This window comes from Choloepus didactylus, chromosome 7 (genome assembly GCF_015220235.1).
Source record: "Choloepus didactylus isolate mChoDid1 chromosome 7, mChoDid1.pri, whole genome shotgun sequence".
Classification (NCBI taxonomy): Eukaryota; Metazoa; Chordata; class Mammalia; order Pilosa; family Megalonychidae; genus Choloepus; species Choloepus didactylus.
Genome location: NC_051313.1, coordinates 140219566 through 140244645, shown reverse-complemented (window position 1 = coordinate 140244645; position 25080 = coordinate 140219566). Strand labels below are relative to the sequence as shown.

At 41.6% G+C, this 25080-nt stretch overlaps 1 protein-coding gene across 8 annotated transcripts in view; it reads left to right on the top strand.

Annotated features, from left to right (window-relative positions):
• The window catches only part of PHACTR1 (phosphatase and actin regulator 1), a 581688-nt gene that overhangs the window by 351088 nt on the left and 205520 nt on the right, over window positions 1–25080 (top strand). The window lies entirely within an intron of this gene.

The following is a 25080-nucleotide window of genomic DNA, read 5'->3' as shown; positions in this document are numbered from 1 at the left end:
TTGTTGTTTATGGTTTGTTCGTTTTGGAAAGAACCGCTACTCCTATTTGATAAATAAATAATCTGAATTTAGAACGCCACTTTTTCTATAACTGAGTGCTTTTATGCTGGCATTAATCTCTTTCTTGATATCTATTATTTTCACTGCTCCAATGAAAGTCAAGACACAAGCAGAAAATAAGTTATATATGGTGGTTGGCAGATAAGATCTTGAATAATTGATTTCTGGAATGGCAGGAAAACACAGGAGAGTGGAAAGGAGGCATTATCACAATAACAAAGATAGCTACACAGTTTGCAGCCTGGTGGGCAGCACAGGAACAAGGAGAGAGTTACTGTAGCTCAGGGGTTAAGGGCACAGCCTCTAGGAGTCACATTTCCTAAGTTCAAGGCCCACCCTTTGGTACTCACTGGTCCCCCTGACCTTGCTCAGTTTATTTAACTCTGTACCTCAGTTCCCTTGTCTGTAAAATAGGAGTAAGATGATACATGTGAAGAGTTTAGAACCTAGACTGATACACCATGTGGGATACAGAGGGAAATGCATAGGGAAAGAAACATATAGAGAAAGAAAGAGTTCCGATTTCACCCTGCTGGGTTTGAGAGAAGATGGTAGAAAAGGTATACAGATTCTTTTTGTCTGTTTTGTTTTGTTTTGTTTTTAGCTGATTATATGCCTGGGTCATTCCCCAGGCCTAGCCCAGGGCTTGCATTTCCTTCTTCCTCCAGATCTTCAAAAATTCCTGCTGTCACAACAGTGTCTCGTACATAGTGTGCATCAGTCTAGGTTCTAAACTCTTCACATGTATCATCTTACTCCCATTTTACAGACAAGGGAACTGAGGTACAGAGTTAAATAAACTGAGCAAGGTCAGGGGGACCGTTGAGTACCAAGAGTGGGCCTTGAACCTAGGAAGTCTGACTCCAGAGGCTGTGTCCTTAACCCGTGAGCTGCACTAACTCTCCCCTTATTCCTGTGCTGCTGTCCACCAGGCTACAAACTGTGGAGCTATCTTTGTCATTGTGATAATGCCTCCTTTCCACTCTCCTGTGTTTTCCTGCTCTCTCTCCTCAGCATTATCACCTCCTCCATTTCTTGGTTTTCCTCTTCCAAACTAACTATGAAATAGTAGGTGATTTGCTTCTTGGACCTGAACACCTGTCCACAGATCCAAGATCTTAATGCTAATTTCTAAGGGAAATGACAAATTTAGGAAAGTTACACAGAGTCTTGAAATCTTGGAAAGTTCTTATGGTAAACATCCCCAGTTTATATTTTCTGTCTTTGTTTCTTGGATGGAACCCCAAAGGCTTATTGCTATAAATTTTTAATTCCTGAAATTAGCATTAGTCTCTGAAAATCATGACTCTCTAAATTGTTGGCCTTCAAACTGAGTCCCTTCACCCTAACTCTGAGTTTGCTGCCCTCTCCGTCATTATACAGGTTCATTAAGATGTAATAAGATGTATAGGTCATTCATGCATTCCCAAACTTCAGAGAGTGATGGACACACGAGCAAAACTCCAAATGGAAGACACCTCTGTACCCCCTTGAATCAGAAATGAGAGAGCTAAATGAAGTATTTGTCTTATATATATAAAGTGAGGTTTATGACATGCAAACAAGGAAAAAAAATGGCAGTGTTCTGTAAGCACCGAAAAAATAAGCACTGAAAAAAAAAGATTCCACCAGATCCCTTGCAATCGTCGTCCTGACTCTGCTATGAAAAATGGTTTATAATAATAAAACATAAATAATTGCCATTTGTCAGCATGAATCCCTAAATGATGGAGTTGGAGATGCAGATCCTCCTGGCACAACAAGGCTCAACAGGCTTTTGTTTAGTAATTTGGCAAGGCCGTAAGACAAAACCCCCAGTGCTTCACATATGACAAGGGCACCTGATGGGTTATGCTGACTTTTTCAAGGCATTGGAAAACTTGTCTTTTGCTAGATGCAGATACAATGGCATCTCATTATTCATGAATCATTAAAGTCACATTTCACAAAATTTTTGGAAAAAATTCACTTAAATCTCTTTTGGGAAAAAATATTAAAACGTGACAGGCAGAGTTGCTCTGAGTTTACTTTAGTCATTAATCAGTCATGCTACTGAATTTGGCAAACTGAATGTGATGTTTGTATTTAGTGTTTTGCTTTTTTTAAAGAGACCTTTAGTTCCCGAATTAGAGAAGGTAGAAGGAAATACTATAAAACATCTCCATATCTTTTAGATGGATGATACATGACATAACGCAACTTATTTTAGTTTTTTTAAAAAAAATCAGTGGTTTACTCTGTAATATCCTTTATTCTTGACTGGATTCAGAAATATTTATCCTTGCTTTTGGAAATGAGAGACTTTTTGAACTAGTTCTTGGCCCAAAGAAAAAAATTGACAACATAAAGATGTTCAACATGATAAATTATCCATGTATTCAAATACTACTTTGATGTGCAAACTTTCCCAAATATAGATAACAACCAAATATTAAATAAATATACAATGCATTGATTGTGGCGATGTTGATTTGTAAGCTAGTTTTAGCTGGTGTGTGTGAGTGTCTTGTATGTGTGCATTATAATATACTTTCATATATACAATGGGATATACACTTTTAATACAAAGAGTAGGTCTATATAGTAAATTTATAAAATGTTTTGATATACAAGATTATGCACTTGATCAAACAAATGAAAGGACATTAACGCAGTGCATGCTCAGCCAATTACTATTTCCACCCCAAGTTACATTTATCATGTGCCATAATCTATACTAGTTTTACTGTAGGTTGCGTTACAGGGATATGTGTATCTGTGCATACAACACCTTCAAACATATACCTAGAAATAGGGTCTTGTAAATTGTATAGCAATAAGAAAACTACACTGGAAAATTATGATCTCAACATTTTTCTCTCATTTGATATTGAGACGAATGCCCACCTCTGATGCTCACAAATCCTTCATATTCATAGCTGAGGGCTGAAGTCCTTGGGAAGCCTTTGGCATTAAAACCCAAAGGCTGAGCTCCTGATTGCAGTGAAAGCACCAAAAGACAAAGGGTCTGTTCCGGTTTGCTAATGCTGCCGTTATGCAAAACACCAGAAATGAATTGGCTTTTATAAAGGGGGTTTATTTGGTTACAGAGTTACAGTCTTAAGGCCATACAGTGTCCAAGGTAAGGCATCAACAACAGGGTACCTTCACTGGAGAAAGGCCAATGGTGTCCGGAAAACCTGTTAGCTGGGAAGGCATGTGGCTGGCGTCTGCTTGCTCCCAGGTTGCATTTCAAAATGGCACTCTCCAAAGCATTAGCTTTCAGTAGCCATTTTCAAAATGTCTGTCTCAGCTGCAGCACACTCCCATATGAGCTCTTATATAGGGCTCTAGTAAAGTAATCAAGGCCCAGGCTGAATGGGCAGGGCCATGCCTCCAAGGAAATTGTCTGATCAGAGTTATCACCTACAGTTGGGTGGGTCATATCTTCATGGAAACATCCAATCAAGAGATCACACCCTAATCAAAAAGTTTAATCAGTCTGTCCCCATAAGACTGCATCAAAGAACATGGCTTTTTCTGGGGAACATAACATACAAACCAGCACAGGGTCCCTCTCAGAAGCATCCTACATCACATAGCAGGAGGAGGAAAGCAGTAATGGAGAGAAAACAGAATAATGGGTGCTGCGGGAATCTCAACCTGCTCTCCGAGGCTCTGCCCAGGGCTCAGAAGCAGTTAGCCTGGCACACTGGCTTCTTACATGGAATCAACAACGGGTGTCGGCAGCACATCTCCACACCTGTCACAGGAGTGAAGACAGATGAGAACGTCCCCTCTGAAATGGAACAAACAGTGCTTCTCCAAAATAGTCCAATGCAGTGATCTTATCCAAATTCCTTGAAAATGAGGACTGTATTTATAGAAAAATAAAACTGGCAGGAATAAACCGTGAAGATGCCACCGAGTTATGCTTTTATTTCCTCTCGACAGAAAATCACAAGCTGCAAGCATTGGCCCTGGAAACCCACAATGTGTCAAAATTCCCTTTGTGCTTCTAAGATTTCCTTTGCACTGAGGCCCTTGCAAAATTTATATAGCTTTTACTGAGTGCCTGCCACATGCCGGAACCGTATCTGGCTCTAGGAATATTATCGTGAGCAGTACCAGACCTTGTCTGTGACATCACTGCATGCACAGTCTAGTGGGAGCGGCAGACAATCAAATCACTCTATTAAAGGTACAATCAAAGCTGTGATAAGGGCAGAGAAGGAAAGGCACTTAAGAGGATGAGAGGGGGACTTGACTTAGTATGAGGGGTCAAGGACGCTTCCCTGAGGAGGAGAGGGTTGAGCTGGTATTTGAGGGAGGAGTAGGAATTTCGAGAATGAGCACTCCAGGCTGTGAAAACAGCCATGTGGAGAGGCCCTGTGGTGGAGGAGGCAGGACTGGGGCATTCCAGCAAAGCAAGAAAGACTGGATGGTTGGAGTGGAGAGCTAGAAGTGTGATGTGGACTGAGACTGGAGAGTTCACCAAAGGGCAGACCTTCCCTGGAGCTGCATCGTGTTGAACAAGTTAGACAAGCGTGTGAGTGGCTGCAGACAGACTGGGTAGGAGGCCATTATGCTGATAATAGTCACTTGGATAGTAACATGGGTCAGAGAATGGATGAATTTGAGAGATGTTATGAGAAACAAGTGGCAGGACTTAATGATGAGAGGGAGAAGTGTCGAGTTTGACACCCTAGTTTGGGCTTAGGCTATCTGGTAGTGGTCCTAATCTGAGATGGCTACTTTGGAAGAGTGGCAGTTTTGAGGGCAGAGATCATGATTTCAGTTTTAGGTACAGATTTGAGTTGACTTTGTGATATACAAAGTTGACAGTTCGATATATGGAAAACAAAGGAGAGGTGTGGGCAGGATATGTAATTTTGGGAGTCATTTGCATAAACTTGTTAATCAGAGCCCTGGCCACTTTAGAGATTGCCTAGAAAACAAGTACAGAGAAAGAGAAGAGGGCCAAGGGCTGTCTTACAGATAAAGGAAGACTGTCATTAATGACTGGGTAGAAGAGGATGAACCTACTGTAAAGGAGATAGAAAAGCAGTGGCTGAGAAGTAGGAAGAAAACAGAAGAATGTAGTGTGTTGGAAGCCAAGATCAGAAAACATATCAAGTAGGGCATGGTTAGCTGACTTTGGTGCCATGGAGAAGGCACGTAAAAGGGGTTCAGAAAAAAATCCATGGCCGTTAGTGGCTTCAGTCAACTGCAGGCCATAATGACTTAGGACGAATTGTTTGGGTAGATTCTTTGGAGCAGAGGCTAGTCGAGTGTGAGAAATCTGTGGAAAGTGGGGGAAAGTGGATAAAAGTGTTTGAGACATTTTTCTGTAAAGTGGAGAAAAGAGATAGGTCAAGGGTGAACAATGGAGGAAATGTTGGGGGAAGTATGTGTGTGTTTTGTTGGGAAGGGTCTCCGTGTGCGTTTTGATTTGTTATTGTTTGATAATGGAGGAGACAAAATCAACATAAAAGATCCAGTAGAGAGACAGAGAGAATAAATGAGACAGAAGAGATAGAGTAAGGATAGAGTGGATGGGAGTGGATGGGCGATAAACACAGATGGAAGGGTTAGCCTCAGAAAAAGATAAGTACTCCTCCACAGAAAGGAGGGCAGAGGTCTGTGGAGTGATGTGACTGGTAGAGGGAAGTTGAGAGTAACCCTGTCTGATGGCTCAGTTTCCTAGGTAATAAATGAGGTCATCTCCAAACAGGAAAAGGGGAATGGGCAGGGATGGGCTGAGCTGTGCCCCATTTGAGACTGGTAATTATGACTCTACATGAGGTATGGCTATGAATAAAGTAGATAGTCAGGTACATTACACCCAGGGCTAGAGTTTTGCTGGATGGGTAAAAAGCAAAGAAGGAAGGTCAAAAGAGATTAGGGTATTGAACTTCAGATTGGACAAGAAAGGTAAAGTGCAGTGGGTTGAGAGGAATGAGAGCAGTCAATAGACTTAAGATCCAATGAAGTCAGTCAATAGACTTTACCTTCATTTTGGCTCCTAAAATTAGTAAGAACAGTTACAGAAGCAAACCAGAAGGACTGGAGCTTGAGGGTTGTGCCGTTTGGATGTATTATGGCAATCTTGTGGGGGCAGATGTATTAGTGTTGATTAGGTTGAAACTTTTGGATTAGGTTGTTTCCACAGAGATGTGACCCCCCCCCCAGCTGTAGGTGATAAGTCTGATTAGATAATTTCCATGGAGTTGTGGCCCCACCCATTCAGTGTGGGCCTTGATTAGTTTACCTGAGCCCTAAATAAGAGCACAGAGGGATCTCAGAGCAACTGAGAGTGACATTTTGAAGAGGAGCTGCAGCTGAGACAGATACTTTGAAGACGGCCATTGGAAGCAGATGCAGACATTTTGGAGAACGCCATTTTGAAATGCAACCTGGGAGCAAGCAGACACCAACCACGGGCCTTCCCAGCTAACAGAGGTTTTCTGGATGCCAATCACCTTTTTCCAGTGAAGGTACCCAGTTGTTGATGCCTTACTTGGGACACTATATGGCCTTTAAGACACTAATTTTGTAACCAAATAAACCCCCTTTATAAAAGCCAGTCCATTTCTGGTGTTTTGCAAAATGGCAGCATTAGCAAACTGGAACATGGGTAAAGGGCTGGATACTTGAACTAGTGGGTATTCAAGATGGTACAGTTATGGGGAATGACAAAGTGCCATGGAAATGCCTAGCTGAGGTGCAGTGGAGGAATAAGTCAGGAAATTGGTAATTACCTTATTCAGAATGTTGTAAATGATCCCATCTGCTAAGAGACAAACACCTACATATCTTTTGAAAATGTTGTGCTGATTTAATTTACCATTTTCAATCAAGAAACAACAACTTTTTCTCCTCGGTTTGAACGTTCAGCTAATTGCCAAATTGATATTTTTTTGCCAAGATTCTCTGTTTTCTTTTTCCGCATTGAGGTGTTTCAATCCATTGTACTTTTGCACCAATAAAGTACTGAACTTTTTGATTCGTAGAAAATCAAAGGATGCTTTTTTTTTTTTTAAATTGAGATTGTTCACGTACCATGCAATTATCCAAAGATCCAAAGTGTACTATCAGTTACCCCTGGTACCATCATACAGCTGCGCATCCATCACCACAATTGATTTTTTTTTTCAATTTTTAGAACATTTTCATTACTCCAGAAGAGAAGTAAAAACAAAAAAAGGAAATTCAAATCCTCCCATATACCTAACCAACCCCCCTCCATTGTTGACTTATATTATAGTATTGGTATAGTACATTTTTTACTGTTGATGAAAGAACGTTAAAACGCTACTAACTGTAGTATATAGTTTGCAATAGGTATATATTTTTCCTTATATTCCCCTCTATTATTAACTTCTAGTTATAGTGTCATATATTTGTTCTGCTTCATGAAAGAGATTTCTAATATTTGTATAGTTAATCACTGACATTGTTCACCACAAGATTCACTGTTGTATATGTTCCCATCTTTTAACCTCCAGCTTTCCTTCTGGTGACATACATGAATCTAAGCTTCTCCTTTCCACCACATTCACACAACATTAAGCACACTTAAGTTATTCTCACAATAATTGCTACCATCACCTCTGTCCACTTCCAAACATTTAAGTTCAACCTAGTTGAACATTCTGCTCATAATAAGCAACCGCTCCCCCTTCTTTAGCCTCGTTCTATATTCTGGTAACTTAGATTTCATGTGTATGGGTTTACATATTATAATTAGTTCATATCAGTGAGACCCTGCAATATTTGTCCTTATGTGTCTGACTAATTTCACTCAATATAGTGCCCTCAGGGTTTCTTCATCAACCCATTTTTTTTTAAGACAGTTTTGTTCATACACCATACATTCCATCCTGAGTAAACAATTGATGGTTCCCTGTACAGTCATGTATTTATGTATTCACCACCATCGCCACTATCTATATAAGGACATCTCCATTTCTTCCACAAAGCAGAAGGAAGAGTAGAAGAAAGTAGAGAGATAAAAGAAAAAGAAAAAAGAAAGAGAAAAAAACAAACATGACAGCTGGGAAGCAACAAAAGGAAAGATAGTATTAAACTTAAACAGAATAGTGAGACAACATTACAAATGCCAAGAGTCCAATAATCCTCCCTCATATATACATTTAGCTTTGGTATTTTGCCTTTGTTACATTAAAGGAAGCATAATACAATGTTTCTGTGAATTATAGTCTCTAGTTTGCTTTGATTGTATTTTTCCCCTAATACCTCCCTATTTTTAACACCTTGCAAGGCTGACAATCATTTGTTCTCCCTCTTGAAAAAACATATTTGTGCAGTTTATTACAATTGTTGAGCACTCTAGGTTTCACTGAGTTATACAGTCCCAGTCTTTATCTTTTCTCTTTCCTTCTGGTGTCCCACATGCTCCTAACCTTCCTCTTTCAACCATACTCACAGTCATCTTTGTTCAGTGTACTTACATTGCTGTGCTACCGTCACCCAAAATTGTGTTTCAGACCTCTCACTCCTGTCTTTTCCTATCTGTCTATAGTGCTCCCTTTAGTGTTTCCTGTAGAGCAAGTGTCTTGTTCACAAACTCTGTCATTGTTTGTCAGAGAATATTTTAAACTCTCCCTCATATTTGAAGGACAGTTTTGCCAGATATAGGATTCTTGGTTGGTGGTTTTTCTATTTCAGTATCTTAAATATATCACACCACTTCCTTTTTGCTTCCATGGTTTCTGCTGAGAAATCCACATGTAGTTTTTTCAAGCTTCGTTTGTATGTGATGGATCGCTTTTCTCTTGCTGCTTTCAGGATTCTCCCTTTGTCTTTGACATTTGAAAATCTGATTGTCTTGGCATAGACCTATTCAGATGTATTCTGTTCGGGGTACACTGTGCTTCTTGTATCTGTAATTTTATGTCTTTCGTAAGAGATGGAAATTTTCATTGATTATTTTCTGTATTATTGCTTCTGCCCCTTTTCCCTTCTCTTCTCCCTCTGGGACACCCATGACATGTACATTCAAGCATTTCATGTTGTCATTCAATTTCCTGAGATGTTGCTCGTATTTTTCCAGTCTTTTCCCTATCTGTTCTTCTGTGTGTAGGATTTCAGATGTCTTGTTCTCCAGTTCCTGTGTGTTTTCTTCTGCCTCTTGAGATTTGCTGTTGTATGTCTCCATTATGTCTTTCATCTCTTGTGTTGTGCCTTTCATTTCCATAGATTCTGCCAGTCGTTTTTTCAAACTTTCAATTTCTACCTTATGTATACCCAGTGTTTTCATTATATACTTCATCTCTTTTGCCATATCTTCCCTAAACTTTTTGAATTGATAGCATTAATTGTTTCAATGCCTGTTTCTCAGTTTGAAGTGTAAGTTTGTTCCTTTGACTGTGCCGTACCTTTGTTTTTCTTAGTGTAGGTTGTAGTTTTCTGTTGTCTAGGCATCTGGTTTCCTTGGTTACCCTAATCAGGTTTTCCCATACCAGAACTGGTTCAGGTCCCAGAAGGAGGAAATATTCAGCACCAGCTTTCCCTGAAGGTGTGTCTTGGAAGATTGACACACCCTGTGAGGCCTGAAGGCACTGTGCTTTTCCTAACCTGCCCAGCAGGTGGCACCTGACAGCCTGTTGCTCCTGACTGGTATAAGGAGGTGTGGCCCCTTTAATTCTCAGCTTAAGTTGTTTCTGGTTTGATTGTTTTCATCCAGGCCCTGGGATCTGGTTCTGAATGGAAGGTGAGTAGGAAAGCTGGGCACCACCTCTTTCCTCTTAGGGGAGATACATCCCCTAGGGAATTTAATTCACATTTAAATAGACTCTGTCTCTCTGACTCTGCTCTCTGCACCCTTGTCTGGGCCAGAGTGCTGCAAACTGATAATGGCTGAGTCTCCACTGCAGAGCAGTGCAAACTGAAAAAGGCTGAGGCTTTCTCCACTGTGCTGCTCAGGTTGAGAGAGAAAAAGCTACCTTCAGGGTCGGTCCACAGCCCCCAGTTCCACCTGTCAGCCAGAGATTGTACTCGGTCCTCTGGGCTCTCCCTCCTGAGACAGAGAAGTTCCCTGGCTCTTCAAGGTCAGTCGTCACTAAAAGCCTCTATCTGCTTGTTGGGGATTTGCAGCTTGCATTGAGCCGTCCACGTTTGCCAATTAAAACCCCAGATGGAGCTGGACTGAGGTATATTCACTTGTTCAGAGAGTGCTACTCTCTATCACAGCAAGGCTTTGCAGTTTGTATTGCCCTTGGGGGAGGGGGCTTCCAGCTTGTATCCGCAATTTCTACTTACAGGTTCCACACTGCGATCTCAGGCATTCCTCCCAATCCAGGTTGGTGCATGATGTGTGGGCAGTCACAGTTGTCCCCTGGCAGTTATTCCAGACCATTTACTAGTTGTTCCTGGTTGTTTATTAGTTGCTCTGGGGGGAACTAGCTAACTTCCACTCCTCTCTATGCCGCCATCTTCTTCCATCTACCAAAGGATGCTTTTTAAAACATTTGCTCCAATTATTAGCAAACCCATCTAATAAAAGTAATGTAGTGTTATATTAAGGCGGCAGCTTTCAAATAGGAGTGATTGGTTGCCTATGCCCCTAGCATACATTGCAGAACCTGTGAGTCAGGGCATTACTCTCTGCTTATACCCACCCCACCCAACTGCCAAGAATAATTAAGGCCCAGGACTTAATTACATTGGGAGCTCCCTTATACAATGAGGTCCAAGGATAACCCGCTTCCTTTTGCCCAGTACTTTCTGTGCAACAACACTGATGTAACAATCTGTAGATATGAGTGTCTTAAATACTTACCTGAGCATGAAGTTATAGTCTCCTCATTAAGCCCCTCTGCCTAATTATCCTTGAATTCTGCTTATCTTGAAATCTCCCAGTGGGACAAGAGCCAACCCTTAGCTCTGGCCCATCAACAAACTATTTCACCTACTTCTTGGCTGCCCCTATCCTTCAGAGCCAGACCATGCTGCTTTTGTTTATCGCCTCAATTCTCCAGAATTGCTGATGACTTTTACAGCTACTAGGTCCCAAGAATTCTGTGCATGGAAGCCCCTGGCTCTGAAATTGTTCCTCTTCAGATGAAACTCCTTAAATACTGAAGACGGTCTAAATCCGATTCTGCCTTTAAACCCGGTGTGATAGTCTGGAGGCTCTTCAGAAAGGGTCTGTTCCTGATAGGCTGGCCCCACAATAGCCCCAGGATGCTAATTCCTCTCTATTAGAAATTCCTAGCATGCCGTGTGGTTGATAGAGCACATCTTCAGTTCTTAGAGGGGAGACATAAACCCAAAGCTTCACATCAAGGCTTATATTGACATCTTTTTTGTAGTGCTGGATTGAAGATTGGTATTAATAAATGGAAACTGTTGTGTTCTCCAGCACAAGACCATCTGTGTCCACCATGAAGGCTGTCATGGTCCATCTAATAGCTCTTGGACTGGGAGTTTATATTCTTCCCACTCAGGAAGAGATAAAACTGAAAGGTTAGAAAAACTGATCACGAATAGTACTTCTAGCCAACACTTGTGCTTAAAAGAGCTTGTTGCAGGTCCTTGCACCCAAATTTTAGTGTTCCCTTGGGGTCCCTTTTTTTTCAAGCCAACAAAGTAATGTCATCAACTTGATCAGACCTTAGGTTTTTAGATTTCTGTAAGCTGTAGGAAGTTCAGAAAGGATACCAGGTTAGCACATTGCATTTATTTAATATGTTCTGGGCACTGCCGTTGTTCCTAATGAGGGCAGACATGGCCCCTACTCCAAAGGCTTTGAGCCTGATGAAGGGCAGATCATTAAATAAGCAGTTACAATAAAGTGTAGTAAGTTACATCAAAGGAGATGCACAGTGGCTCTGAAAACTCAGAAGAGACTAACCCCGCTGAGTTACAAGTTGCCAGGAAAGGTTTGCCAACTTGTAACTACTTGGACATTTAACCATGGAGTTGAGCAGTGAGTGTGAAGGAATAGAAGATAAGAGAATCTGGAGATGAAAGAGAGAGGTTGGAAATTCATAGCTTAAAAAGAGGTTGTGGCTTGAAAAGGGTGGTTGGGGGCAGGGTGTTGAATGGGAAGGAGGAGCAGAGAGGAGTGAGAGAAGAGGATGAAAATGCAGGCAAGGGTCAGCTCATCATTGTCTAATAAAGGTATGTTAAGGTGTTTGTATTTTATCCCATGCAATAGGAAACTATGAAAGGACTTGCATTTTAGAAAAATCATTCTCTGTAGTCGAAAAAAATTGAAGTGGTGCAAAATGTTGTTTTCAAGTTTATAGTATAACGACGTGTGTATATATTTGTGTCTGTACTGAGAGAAAATGTACTCGTGATAGAATTAAGAAGACACCTTGTAACTGTCGCATCAAAAGAATGGACCAGTAAGTATCTGTGTTGATTCTGGTAACAAGGAAACTAGCTAGCAGGTGGACAGATAAAGATACAGGAGACGGATAAAGATGGCCTAGACTAAAATAGTGACATTAGGAACTGAAGACTATGAACAGATACAAGAGATGTATAGGGCACAGAATGAGCAAGACTTCGTCACTGATTATACAGGTTAGATTTGGAGGATGAGTGGATAATAAAGAACCATCCTGGGTTTCCCCCTTGAACAGTTACATGGATAGAGATAGCACACACCTCTGTCAGGGACACTGAAGAGGAGCAGGTTTGTGGGGGAAATGATGAGCTTATTTTTGGACATGCTGACTTCCCTGGGCTATTGAGAAATTGCAATGGAGAGAACAGGTGGACATTAGATATGGAGAACTGGGTTCAGGAGAGATCTAGGGGGGACATGCAGATTGGGAAATCATGAGCACTCTGGTGAGTGATGAAGCCATGGGATGAAAACTCCAAGGAGAGAACATAAGTGGGACATGAAAAGGAGCTGGGCTACACCTGAGGACCTCCAACCAGGAGTTATGAGCAGAGCCACAGAATCTACAGAGAAGGCAGAGAAGGTGCAGCTAGAGAGTTAGGAGGAGGAAAACCAGGAGGGTATCGTGGTGTTGCTGAACTAAAGGAAGAAGTGTTCCAAAAAAGAGGAGAGTCCACCCAGTCCTGAAAAGGTGGTGAGGCCTGGAAAGTGTCCATTGGGTTTAATAATAAGTTGTCACTTGTGTCCTTGGGGAGAATATTTAGATTTCATATGGTTGAAGAGTAAATAACAGGAGAGGAAATAGACTTAAGAAATTTGGCCTGTAGGAGGAAGGAGAGAGAGACAGTAATCACCAAAAGAATATATAGGTTTGAAGGAGATGTTTTTTTTCTTTGAGATTGGTTGCAGTTTGTCAAGCAGCACAATTTGCCTTGGTGTGGCTTTGGCATTCCAAGGGAAAGTGAAAACGTTAGTGGGTTGACTATTAAGCCAAATAAGTATATGTCCACACATTTTCAGTGATGACAATTCCCATGAGTAGGAAAAATAAACATGCAAATAATCAGAACATTGTTTAGCATGCTTATAATAAATCATCAAACCAAGAATCATTCCAGCATCTGGCTGGATCACACATTCTCTTTGGGGATTGGAGCATTCCATTTCTTAAAAAAAAAAAAATGTTGGCGACATGGACAGGTAAAGGATGCTCTTACTTGTGTATCCGTCATGACCCTCAAAGGGAACATCTAGGCATTAGAAGGCAAAGTAGATTTAATGACCCTGTTTTGAAAATTTTCTAATAGGTACACACTTAAAGTCTATGGAAATCAGTGCCTTCCTAGGGCTAGGTTTGAAATAGATATAATTGTTTCCTCTTGAAGTGAACTTTTTCCAGCTCTCTTTGCTTATAATTCAAGACCATAAATTCCTTAATGACAGCCTGTGTTTTTTGCTCTGTCTTCTAGCACTGAACAGGGCACCTGACTAAGAGTGGGTGCATGTGATGGTTGGGTTCATATGTCAACTTGGCTAGGTGGCCTAGCTGTCTGGTCAAGCGGGCACTGGCTTGACGATTCCTGTGAGGCTATTTGAGGCTGGTTGGTTTGTCGGATCATCAGTCAATTGACTGCAGCTGACTGATGACTCATCAAGGGGCATGCTTCCACAGTGAGAGAATGCAATTGGCTGGATTTGGTCCGGGTGATCAGTTGGAGGCTTATAAGCCGGACGGTTAGAGAACCTTCACTTCTTCTTCAGCTGCTCAGTGAAGCTTTTCCTGGGGAGCTCGTCGAAGTTGCCAGTTCGTTTCCTGAGGAGTTCGTCAAAGTTGTCGGTTCGTTTCCTGAGGAGTTCTTCAAAGTTGCCGGTTCATTTCCTGAGGAGTTCGTCAAAGTTGTCGGTTCGTTTCCCGAGGAGTTCGTCGGACGTCTTCCTTGGAGTTGACAGCTTGTTGACGGCTCTGCAGAATTTGGACTCGTGCGCTCCCGCAGTTGCGTGAGTCACTTTTACAATTTGATAATAAGAGACATCTCTCATTGATTCTGTTTCCAAGGAGAACCCTAACTAATACAGTGCATAATAAATGCTTGATGAACTGAAAGTAAGTCAGGTGAGCAGCCAACTATATTTTTGAGTGCCTTTGTTTGCCAAGATCTAAAAGAGGAGAGAAGAGGGCAGTTATTAAGCAAAAGAAGGAAGGTCTCAGACTTCGAAGAACTTGCCATCGTTAAGGATTATTTTTCAGTTTGTCACAATTGTACACACGTTAGCCTAAATGACAGCATGTGTTGAATCTCAGACTATTTGGACAGCACTGTTGTTTGGGTTGTTATTGCTTTGTAATGAACCATTCCAAAACTTAGTGACTTAAAAAAATCATTTATAATCCCTTGTGACCTGGGGTTGACTGGGCTCAGCTGGGCAGTTCTTCCGCTGATCTGTCTTGGAGTCTCTAAAGGCAGCTGCAGCAAGATGAAATTGAAGTCCTCCGGAGGCTCTACAGGGATGCCAAGAGAACTGGGCCTCTCTCCTTTTCCATTTAATCTCAGGGCCTTTCCGTGATGTCTTTTTACGTAGTTTCTCCAAGCAGGGTAATCAGACTACATGGCAGTCTAGGTCCCCCAAAGGTACAAAAGTAGAAGCTTCCTGGCCTTCTTAAGGCTTAAGCCCAGAATTAGCACAGCGTCACATCTGTCACATTCTCTTGGCTACAGTGAGTCCAGGACCAGCCTAGGTTCATCGTTGGAGTGGACTAAGCAAGGGAATGAACACCAAGAGCATGGATCATTGGAAGCCAACTGCCACCATTGTCCAAGGCAAAAGCTACATACTGGTTCCCTTCTTTGAATGTTCTTTGCCATTTTTATATGAACAAAAATAGCAGTAGCTACCATCTACTGCATTGACTATGTGATGGGAAATATGCACACCCTTTACATACCTTATTGACTTTAATCTTACAACAGACCTACATGGTATTATTAACCCCATTAGAATGGTGAAGAAACTGACCATTAGAGAGGCTAAATAATTGCAAGTTAGAAATAGCAGAGCTGGAATTTGAATGTAGCCTATAGTCTTATCAACTGTGTTGCATTCCAGATCCATGAGTATGGGAACTCATTGTCCAGATGCTTTCAAACATAGAATTCATCTACATTTAGCACTGATATTACAAAACATGTTCCTTTCCTGATATGTCTCTTATGTAGCTGAAATATGAAGGAGGAGAAGCCCATCAATAAAAACTGACACTGGAAGTCACCGTGAATCTTTCTCAGATGCCCTTAAAGGCAGAGGTTACCTCTTATTCATCTTTGTATATACCATAGAGTATTTAATTCATTCCAGCCCTCTCTAAAGATTTGTTGAATGGCTGAGGAAGACTGACCTGATCCTGGCTCTGAATAAATGTCATTCAAAATCATTCCTTTTATATTTGCAATGGAGCACTCCCTCTTTCTGCTATATGGTATATAGTGACAAAATATGCATAGGTTTAAGTAAGGGATAAGAATCCCACATGTCTTTGAAGCGTTGCTAGATTGGGGGCTATATGTTGCAGAAGCAATTCTATAAAAGGCCACAAACCTTATTGGCATTCAGATTTATCCTGAGATGTGTGATTGGCCTCTGACTTCTAAAGATAAGAAGTTATGGGGGAATACTGATGCAGAACAGTGGGTAAGAGGACAGATTCTGGATCCTGACAGCCCAGTTCTCTCAGGCAAGATGTTTAGACTCTGTCTCAGGCCTTTGAAATGGAGATGAAATTGTCATAAAGTTGCGAGGATTTTTTAAAAAGTTAATTTATGGAAAGTTGTTAGAACAGTACTTTATGTGTAAAAATTAAGTTTTAGCTATCACTATTTTCTTTTCTAGAAATGCATTTTAAAAACAAAAATACAAGACTAAGAAAAGAAAGGGGGTTTCTTATTTCATATTTCTCAGCTTTTGGATGGGTATAGCTAAGACGCCAATTCTCACAGCTCTTCTTAGATTTAGCTAATGATTATTTAGATTATGGACATAAGAGCCTGGTTTTAGACATGCTGTAAAATTCCACAAAGCTGAAATCTATCCTGTATTTTCCTAGGTACCAACAAGTTAGTTCACAAAGTTATTTCCTTCTCTCTGAATTTACAATTCAGTGAACCCAATGGCCTCCTAGGACATGCTTCATCCAATTTTGCCCTTGCTCCATCATAAGCAGAAATACACATGACACATGAAGAGGTGTTCTTGAAAAGATACAACCACCATGTGGATATAATCTTCTTTTGAAAATCAGATACCTGTGGCAAATCCGAATGCTCCTAAATAGAGAGATGCATGAATAGGGCGAGCATTATAATTTATCTTCCAAATCCAAGACACCTTTGAAAGTAGAATGGGGTGCTTTGAATGCTTGGGCCAGAAGAATAAGCATCAAACAGGTCTGTCCCAGACAAACCTGGATGTATGGTTACCCTGAACCAGAAGCCCCATGGACATAACCTGCAGGAAGTACCAGTTAACTTAACTTTCAAGAGAAAGTAGAAAGGACCAATGGAAACAAGACCCCTAAGGACATTAGAATGGCCCCCTGACTGGCCACCATTTCAATTAACAGCATTTGAGTCTGTGTCGGTTTGAATGTATTGTGTCCCCCAAATGCCATTATCTTTGTGGTCTTGTGGGGCAGAGATTTGCTTGGAATGTGCCCCACCCAGCTGTGGGTAATGATAATTTTGATGAGATTTTCCCATGGAGGTGTGGCCCCGCCCATTCAGGGTGGGCCTTGATCAGTGAAGCCATATAAACATGCTGACTCAGAGATGAAACAGAGTGCAGCTGGGAGTGATGTTTTGAAGAGGAGCAAGCTTGCTAGAGAGGAACGTCCTGGGAGAAAGCCGTTTTGAGGCCGGAGCTTTGGAGCAGATGCCAGCTGCCTTCCTAGCTAACAGAGGTTTTCCGGAGGCCATTGGCCATCCTCCGGTGAGGGTACCCGATTGCTGAGGTGTTACCTTGGACGCTTTGTGGCCTTAAGACTGTAACTGTGTAGTGAAATAAACCCCCATTTTATAAAAGCCTATCCATCTCTGGTGTTTTGCATTCTGCAGCATTAGCAGACTAGAACAGAGTCCTTTAGCTTCTTTATACAGAATTAAATCTCTTTGTTTCCAGCCCTCAGACCTCCACTTCTGCTGAATGTCTTGGGTGGAGATTCTGTCCCTCGTGCCAGTTTCTTCCACTAACAATTTATTGTCTCCTCCCTCATCGCTTCTGTCTCTCTCCAAAGGTCTCGACTGCTCCCGTCACCAGCTCCCATACCAGCAGGCCTCCATGCCTTTCTCCCCATCCAGACCCCCTCGAGCGCATGCCCCCTCTCGTTGGACCCGGCCTGGAAAGCCGTTTTCCTTTCGTTGGCACGTCTCTTCCATGTTCAGCAAATTGTTCTTTCTTCGTTCCTCTTCCTCAGCTCTCATCCCCTCCCATTCTTTCCCCTCCCCTTTCCTTCTTGGAGCACTCACTCATCCTGTCTCAAGTTCTGATGACTCCTCATTTCCTTCAATTCTCCATCATTTGCTGGTTCCATCTATATGGCTGCTGTGCCAGTTTGAATGTATTGTGTCCCCCAAACGCCATTATCTTTGATGTAGTCTTGTGGGGCAGACATTTTGGTGCTGATTAGATTTGCTTGGAGTGTGCCCCACCCAGCTGTGGGTGATGACTCTGATGAGATGTTCCCATGGAGGCATGGCCCCACCCATTCAGGGTGGGCCTTGATCAGTGGAGCCATATAAATGAGCTGACTCAAAGAGAAGGAACTCAGTGCAGCTGTGAGTGACGTTTTGAAGAGGAGCAAGCTTGCTAGAGAGGAACGTCCTGGGAGAAAGCCATTTTGAAACCAGGACTTTGAAGCAGACGCCAGCCACGTGCCTTCCCAGCTAACAGAGGTTTTCCAGACGCCATTGGCCATCCTCCAGTGAAGGTACCCGATTACTGATGTGTTACCTTGGACACTTTATGGCCTTAAGACTGTAACTGTGTAGCCAAATAAACCCCCTTTTTATAAAAGCCAATCCATCTCTGGTGTTTTGCATTCTGCAGCATTAGCAAACTAAAACAGCTGCACTGGACTCAGAGCTCCATTTGCAGGCCCAGCCCCCACCTAGAGACTAGCCATCTGCGGGACTGGTCCACTTGAATGTTTTACTATCACCCCAAATTAATATGTATACAATAAATGGCTCATTTCTGCCCTGGCCAGCTTTCTCTCAAAAATCACCCTGTGGGGACACCTTTGAATGAAGTCTCTATTTTATCTCTGTATCCAGTCCAATCACAGATGTCTGCTTTCCTTTCACCTCATCACTTTAATCTAGACAGTCATCTGGGTCTCCTGTGTTTCCCTAGAAATCTGTGCTTTCCCTCTGACTTTTATTTACTATGAACTTATTAATAAGAAGAATGCATTAGTACAACTTATACCACTGGTAGCAGCTAACAGCTGCATCCTGCTATATGACAAATATTGATCGAGCAGCAGTGCAGTTCTTACTGCACAAGTTCTTTATCCCTCCTAATACCTGTTTTGAACATGAAGATAATGAGGGTTAGGAAGGGTCAGTAACTTGCCCAGGATCATACGGCTGGTGAATGGCAAAGCCCTGGAGGATTTGATTGCAAGCCTGCCTCATTTCAAAGTCTTATGTGCTTTGCTCAGAAATGTCACCACTGCACGTGACTTGAAAGCAGAAAGGGTGAAAGGTTAAGAGGTATGTATATCTAGGTAGATGAGTGTTCAGCAAACTTAAATTCAGAAAGCTAATCTCATTAAGAGAATAGAAAATAATATTGGAAAAAGGAGTTGGTAATTTCAGTGACCCATGCTGGAATTCCAAGGCAGAGACACATATGATGTATGTTAATTCATCTGCTAAAAAATCAGCTTCCTTTCATTTGTTTCTTTATTTTGTTGGTGGCATGTTATGTTCCTTGGGTAAGTCATAGGAGATGCAGGAATGACATTAGGCAACGAATCAGTTATGATTTGGGGCTTATTTGACTAAAACAAATATTAAGTAGCCTTAATAGAGAGAAAAGTAGAAGGTGAGGCCAAACATGAATCAAAATAGTTCTTGAAGATTGAGCTTAAAGGTCTTCCTTCTTCCTTTGCATAGTCAGAGGAAGAGTTCAGGAGGGGGAAGTGTGCGAATATAAAATGTGCAAGATGTTAGTGAAATACCCTGAATGAAAGAAAGCTTTGTGCAAAGAGAGCCTGCCTTGGCAGTCTGACAGGGGAGGGAGAACTTGGGTGATGATCCCCGAGGACGTTTCCTGTCTAATCACTATGACTTATGATTAAGCACGGAGCTGTGAGAGGTCTTTGTGGAGTCGAAGTCAGAGGAGGGCTAATGATGTTCAAATGAAGATACAGCTTTGGCACAGAAGACTGTTGTAACAGTTAGTCTATTTTTGTCCTCAGATTAACCAAGTGTGAGTTTCTGAAGAGAACAAGCCTCTCCTCTGTGACAGCAGCATCTTTGTGTGCTCTGGAAAGCCGTTCCATTACGTACAGCTTAGGTTCTCGTGCCCTGGTCTCTTCCGAGTCTCGAAGGGCTCTGTGGCACTGTCATCAGCTTCCTGCTGCCACTACACGTGGCTGTCAAGAGCACTGGTGAAGAGTCCCTTCAGATGTCCCCTAGCATGCAGGAAGGGGGTGTCTAACGCGGCAGCTTCAATATCACCGTAATTACATTTCAAGATGTTTCCATGAAGCTTACATTTCTGTAATCTGCAACATAATATTACAATAACATATTCCTTTGTAAAGGGTAAAGGGCTCCGTCAGAGCCCAAAACTCTATTTCATGCACAGACAGTTGGAACGATTCATTATGAGAAAATTTGCCTTTACAACATAGTCCTTGCCTGCCCTATTGGTGGCTGAAGTATCACTTGGTAAATCTGAATCAGGCAGGTCTTTACAGAAGATACTCATGATGTTGTATCTTCCCTGACGGCTATAGTCACGTCAGTTTCTGGCATATTCCGTAAGGAATGTATTTTTCTCCCTGTCTATAATGTTCTTCCAATCTTTGGATGAAAAGCTAAATATTTCTAAACCAGCCATTTAACTTGTTTGCCACCAACTGCATCCCATGTAAGGAAATTTCTGTTGTAATTTTGTAATTAGATTCCAAATAGAAAATTCAAGAGGTGTATTTTAAAATAAAGATATATAGTACATTGAAGTCAAAAATAGAAAATTCTCCCTTAATCCTGACACTCTTACAAATTATGATCATTTACGCCTGCTTGCTCCCAGTCTTTCATCATATTTTCACATGGTTGAGATTACAGTATACTATAATGGTATCTCTCTCTCATTTAACTTTGATTTTTTAACTTAACATTATATTGTAGTAAAACACTTGCTCATAGTCAATACAGTCGCCTTGCTGATGACTATAAACGTTTCCTTGGGAGTGTGCTGTAATTTACTCAATCTGCATGTGGAGGCTTCTTCCAATTTTTTTGCTGTGGTAAATAACCCTGCCACGAACATCTGCCACGAACATCTGCCACGAACGTCTGCCACGAACATCTGCAACGAACATCTGCCACAAACATCTGCAACGTCTGCCACGAACATCTCCAAATGTGGCATTTCTTTCTTTCCTGCTATTTCTCTTTAGGAAGGAGACTTGGTTCTGAGGTGCACTGGGTATAAATTCTTTCATGCCTCTTGCTTTCCAGAAAGGTTGTAAAACTTTGGATTTCGCTCTGAGCAGGGCTGGAAGGCAGATGGGTAATGGTGTGAAGTTACGAGTGTGGTCGCTGAGAAATCAAGTAGGGAGGCCTGGCACCTTTCCTGGGAGAGTCCACCATGAGGCGGCCTGCCCAGAGTGGGCTCTGTGAAGCCCCAGTCACGGGGCACAGTCAGGGCAGGGTCCTGAGCCAGCACCAGGCTCCCTGGTCTATATTTTGACTGATTTCTTCCTTTGTAGCTTATTATAAATCCCCATGGTGAATGTTGCATTGGACGAATCCAGCATAATTTAACATTTTTTCCCATCAGAATACCTGAGCACTTGGAATGAGAACCAGCTGGTTGATATCTGGATATCTTTACCATCATAAACTAGCTGAAACACTAAAAGACTACTTATTGACAAATGGTCTCTGACAGTAGCATTAACAAGAAAAATATAAAATATGCAAGAAAATAATTTAATGTCTGATAGTAATTCTTTAAAGTGAATGGCATGTCAGTTAGAATTCCTTCAGCCAATCATTCAATGAATCAATATCGAATATGGCATAACGAGGACTAGGAACCACAGGCAGCCAAGTGTTACTGGACTGTGCTGGTTTGAAGCTGTTGTATACCCCAGAAAAGGGCCATTTTCATTTAATCCATTCCTGTGGGTGCAGATCTGTTGTGGGTGGGACCTTTTGATTAGGTTGCTTCGATTGAGATGTGATCCAGCCCATTCAAGGTGGGTCTTAATCCTCTACTGGAGTATTTTGTGAGAGGATAAAAGTCAAAGACATTTGGAGAGAGACTAGAGAGAGAAACGCCCCAGAGATCCTAAGAGAGAACCCACAGATGCTCAGAGAGAAAGCCACTGAAATCAGAAGCTGAAAGCGACGAAACCTGGGAGCGAAGGACCAGCAGGCGTCAGCTGTGTGCCTTGCTAGCTGACAGAGGAACCCTGGATATCAGCAGCCTTTCTTCAGAAAAAGTATCTTCTTGTTGATGCCTTAATTTGGACATTTTCATGGCTTTAGAATTGTAACTTGGAACTTAATAAATTCCCACTGTTAAAAGCCAACCCGTTTCTGGTATATTGCATTCCAGCAGCTTTAGCAAACCGAAAAATGGAACATCAAGTTTGAGACAAGGGTAGCAACCACGTGAGAAAGGACCATGGATGGGGCCAGATCACAGGCCTCTCCTTATCATATTTGGGATTTTATCAGGCTGTGGGTTGCCATCCAAGCATTTTAAGCAGGGAAATAGCAGAGTTCTTATTTTCTATTCACCTTAATATTGCTGAGTCTGGCGCTGATGAAACAGTTTTGGAAATGGATGACGGTGGTGGTAGCACAACATTGTGAATGTAATTAGTACCACTGAAATGTATACTTTGAAATGGTTAAAATAGGAAATTTTATGTTCTATATATATGTTACCATAATAAAATTACAAACAAAAAAAAATGAATAGTCTGGGCAAAGGATATGAACTGATAAATCAAAGAAAAATACAAGTGCCCTGTAAATATAAAAATGAAGCTCGCTCTCACTCATAAGTAAAGAAACACAAATTGAACTTATGGCAAAGATAAAAGAAATTGATCGTAACTGCACTGGGTCAGCTAATGTGAAAGTGAAGTGGGAAACAACTACTCTCACACAATGTTGATGGAAGGCTGAGTCTCAGTGCAAGCTTTTTGGAGGACAAGTTGTCAAGAGTAATCAAAATTTTAAAAATGCACTTACCTTTGACCTTGTATTTCATCAACTTAGCAAAGATTGGTAAGGCAGGGAAGAACATTCCAGACAGGGAGAAAAATAATGCTTCAAAGTTACAGATTTGAGAAAGAGCATACCCAAAAGTAGTTCTGAATTGCCAAGAATTTAACCTGCATGTGTGCTTGCAGAGATAGATGTACAAGTTTGTTTTGACGGATTGTTTATGATAGCAAAAAACTGGAAACAAGATAAATGTCATCAATAGAGGACTGGTTATATAAATCATGGAACTTTTACACCAAGTACCAGTGAGCTGCAAAAAAATATGTGCAAATGGGGAGAGAACTTTAAGATACATGGTTTAAGTGGGAAAAGCAAGATGAGTCATGGATAATATGATCCTATTCATGTTAATTTTAAAGAAGAGATTGTGTATACAGATGTTGGTTTCTGAATAAAAAATTTTTTTTTTCCTGCAAAGATATGGAAGAAAGAGTTAAAAGTACAGTTGCCTTTAGGGAATAGAACTGGGTATTGAGATTAGACGAAGGAGGAGGGTTTTGCATTTTGTCATATTCCTTTCTTTGCGTTTGAATTATTGCCATATGTATGCATTACTTTTTAACTAAATAATTACAGAAAATAAATTTTCATGAATGTTTAGCCACACATCAACTTTTCCTAATCTAATCTTAGTACACCAACACATTTGTGTTGTGCCATGCCCTCTTCCAAGCTCATGTTAATTATCATAAATCCATAAGAGACAGGAACTATGTTTATTCCCATTTTGCAGAAGAGGGAACTGAGGCACAGAGAGGTTGTGCAAACTACTCTGTGGTGACACAGCTCGAAAAGAGCAAAGCCAGGTGTGCCAGTTTGAATGTATTATGTCCCTCCAAACTCCATTACCTTTGATGTAATCTTGTGTGGGCAGACCTATCAGTGTTAATTAGATTGTAATTCTTCTAGTGTTACCATGGAGATGCAACCCACCCAACTGTGGGTGATGACTCTGATTGGATAATTTCCATGGAGATGTTGCCCCGCCCATTCAGGGTGGGTCTGAATTAAATTACTGGAGCACTATATAAGATCAGACAGAAGGAGCGAGCTGCTACAGCCAAGAGGGACACTAAAAAGAAAGCACAGGAGCTGCAGATGAGAGACAGTTTGAAGATGACCATTGAAAGCAGAGTCTTGCTCTGGAGAAGCTAAGAGAGGACAAATACCCCAAGTGCAACTAAGAGTGACATTTTTGAGGAACTGCAGCCTAGAGAGGAGCATCCTGGGAGAAAGCCATTTTGAAACCAGAACTTTGGAGCAGACACCAGCCGTGTGCCTTCCCAGCTAACACAGGTTTTCCGGACACCATTGACCATCCTCCAGTGAAGGTACCCAACTGCTGATGGGTTACCTTGGACACTTTATGGCCTAAGACTGTAACTGTGTAACCAAATAAACCCCCTTTTATAAAAGCCAATCCATCTCTGGTGTTTTGCATTCCGGCAGCATTAGCAAACTAGAACACCAGGATTTTAACTCTGCACTGTACCTTTGCTCATCTAGTTTGATTTGCCAGAGTCAGAACAACCAGCTGTTTCCTAGAGGAAGGTCTTGGTAAATGGCCCATATTTACTATTGCTTGTTGTCACCGATCTGAGGTCCTTTTCTTCAGTCACTGAAGAGCTGCATGTATAAGTGGCTAAAGTTGTTTCTGGCACTTGTCCCAACAGGTGCCTCTTTTTCAGATGCAGAATTTGTTTAGACTTCCTTTTCTGACACTGGCTACTAGTGAGGGCAGGAAAATTGCTCCTCCTTCCTCTTTATAAAACCTAGTTTTGCTTTCTGAAAGAGAAATCTGCAAAGTTGTCCCTTCCAGACATGCTGTGAGCCCTGAAACTGGAGATTGGCAGGGACACAATAAGGTCTCCTTTCTCCTGTCATTGGAAACTGCAGGCTGCCAGCTTGGCTGCCCTGACTTCCAGATAGCTATGTGCTTATAGTTCAAGGTCATGTGCCAAGGAAAATTTCTGCCCTCCGACTCTGCATCCAGCTTGGGAAACAAACCACAAGCCAAGCTAGATCCAAGGCCAGGGTGATTGGATAAATACAGTCAAGAATTTCACTTTTTGGGGAATTATGTCATGAAAGTAACAATAGGATATGATCACCTTCTTAGCAATGAAT